Raw genomic sequence first — 3,042 nt, 5'->3', positions numbered from 1 at the left:
TCTCTCTCTCTCTCTCTCTCTCTCTCTCTCTCTCTCTCTCTCTCTCTCTCTCTCTCCCTCTCTCTCTCTCTTCCTTTTCCTGCCTCCTGAGTGCTGGGATTAAAGGAGTGTGCCACCATGCCTGGATTAGGTTTTATTGGCTGGGGAGATGGGTCAGTGGGTAAGAGTTTTGTTTGTACAAACACAAGGGCCTGAATTCAGGCTTTCATTACCCACAGAAAAAGCCAAGAATGGCTTTCCTTACCCCCCTTTTATTTCAGGTCTACATGGGACACAGAAAAGAGGCTTCCTAGGGCTTTTTGGTCACTAGTCTGTTCAGAGACACTGTCTCACACAACAACAACAACAACAACAACAACAATAATAATAATAATAATAGAAGATGATGGTTATAAAAGCAAAGGGTTCGCACATATTACAGGAAGCATCCAAATCATTTAGGATTAACAGCTTCTCCTAATTCAAATCCATCAAACTTATTCTTAAATTTTTATTGGGTATTTTATTTACATTTCAAATGTTATCCCTTTTCCCCATTCCCCCCCCCCAAATTTCCCCACACTGGGGCATTCAGCCTTCACAGCACTAAGGACTTCCTCTCCTACCTGTGTCCAACAAGGCCATCCTCCCATACATATGCAGCTGGAGCCTCAGGTCCCTCCCTGTGTGCTCCCAGGCTGGTGGTTTAGACTCTGGGAACTCTGGTTGGTTGGTATGGTTGCTCTCCCCATGGGGCCTCAAACCCCTTCAGCTCTTTCAGTCTTCTCTCTAACTCCTCATTGGGAATCCCACGAACAGTTCAATGGTTAGCTGTGAGAGTCTACCTCTGTACATGTCAGGCTCTGGCAGACCTCTAAGGACACAGCTTTATCAGGCTCCTGTCAGCATGTACTTCCTGGCATCCACATCAACTTCTGCCTTTGGTGACTGCACATGGGCTGGATACCCACATGGACCAGTCTACGGACAACCCCTCCTTCAGTTTCTGTCCCACATTTTGTCTCCATATTTGCTCCCATAAGTATTTTGTTACTCCTTCTAAGAAGGACGGAAGCACCCACACTTGAGTCTTCCTTCTTCATGAGCTTCATGTGGTCTGTGAGTTGTATCTTGGGTATTGTACACTTTTGGGCTAATATCCAATTATCAGTGAGTGGATACCATGTGTGTTCTTTTGTGATTGGGTTACCTCACTCAGGATGATATTTTCTAGTTCCATCCATTTACCTAAGAATTTCATGAACTCATTATTTTTAATAGCTGAGTAGTACTCCATTGTGTAAATGTACCCCATTTTCTGTATCCATTCCTCTGTTGGAGGACATCTGGGTTCTTTCCAGACATCAGACAGTGTCCTTTGGTGATGGGTCAGGAGGATATGGTGTCTTCAGGGGAGCAGACCAGCTAGGAGTCTGCCCCAGCAGAAAGGACCAAGAGTGTGGCAGAAGGGGGGAGTGGTATTCTGCAGGGTGATGGATCCTGAGTGCCCCAGACTTTTGGCCTCAGCTATGGGGCATAGGGTTGTGGATGAAGGTTATTATCTGCTGCTCTGAGTACAGTGGTTCCTCTAGGATGGGGGTATGGTGTCTTCAGGGGAGCAGACCAGCTAGGAGTCTGCCCCAGCAGAAAGGACCAAGAGCGCAGCAGAAGGTATTCTTAATTTTTTATTCTTTGAGAATTTTGTTTAATGTGTTTTTGTTTACTCATTCCCCAAATACCCAGATCCACCTGATCAATCCTTATCCACCCAATTTTGTGTCTTTAAAAAAAAATCAAGACCAATTGTACGGTCTTTATCTTGTAGATGAGGACCTAAATCCAATTAGAGAGTGTTGGTTACTCCTATGATGTTTGTGACACTATTGTGCTAGTGAGCACAATAATTATTGTAGTTTGCATGGTTCAAAGCTGGGTATAATTGACTATTTTTCTCCTCTGACTGCATGCATAGTTTTTTCCAGAACTATAAAGGCTTTCCAGTAGGAATCAAGCTTTTAGGTTAATACTAGTTTTGTTTCTCCATGTTCTATGACTCAAAAATGTATTGTCTTCAGTAGTAGTGTCTTACTTTCAAGCTCTGGAAGGCAATCATGAGCAATGGCAGTAGCCTGTAATATTTGGGGGTATATAGGACTTTGTTGTCCAATGCTTTTCTTATTAGCTAAATAATACCCTATTCTGTAAATATACTACATTTTCATGTGGTGACCATCTAGTCTTTTTCCATTTCTTGGCTATTTTGAACACGGAGCATGAGTGAACAGGTATCTCTAGAGTAGAATATAGAGTCCTATGGATAAATGCCAAAGAGTGGTAGAGTTGGACCAAGTAGTGAATCTACTTTTAGATTTTTGAGGAACCTCCACATGGATTTTCATTGTAATTACATCAGAGTTTGCTCCATCAGTGACTAAGTGTCCCCTTTCCCAAAATTCATGGCATCACTTGCTGTCTTTTTTTTTTTTTGACATTAGTCATCCTGACTAGGATGAAATAAAATAGTATTAATTTGCACTTCCCTGATTACTAAGCATGGTGAACATTTTTAAAAAAATCTTCCTTAGTTATTTGTATTTTATCTTTTGAAGACTTAGAACTGGGTTGTTTGTTCATTGATGTATATATTTTTTTTTTTGAAATCTGGGTATAGTCTAGATAGTAAACCTCTGTCTGATATACAGTTGTTAAAGCTATTTTTCTCATGCTGTAGCCTGAGTGATGGTATACTTTTTTGTGCAAAACCTTTTTAGTCTCATGAGGTCTCATTCATTAATTGTTGGTTTTAATAACCTACACTATTGGGGCCTCTTTCAGAAAGTCTTTTCCTGTGCCAATGAATGCAAGCATATTGCCCCCTTTCTTTTCTATCTGCTTCAGAGTATCATGGTTTTTTTGTTTTGTTTTGTTTTGTTTTTTGTTTTTGTTTTTTTGCTGAGGTTCTTGATCATTTGGAGTTGAGTTTTGGGTAGGGCTAAGTACGTTTCATTATTCTACACATAGTTATGCATCTGAAGCAACGTTTGTTGAAGGTACTATTTTTTC

Source organism: Grammomys surdaster, unplaced genomic scaffold, assembly GCF_004785775.1.
Source record: "Grammomys surdaster isolate TR1022 unplaced genomic scaffold, NIH_TR_1.0 124917, whole genome shotgun sequence".
NCBI lineage: Eukaryota > Metazoa > Chordata > Mammalia > Rodentia > Muridae > Grammomys > Grammomys surdaster.
This window is presented reverse-complemented; position numbering follows the sequence as displayed.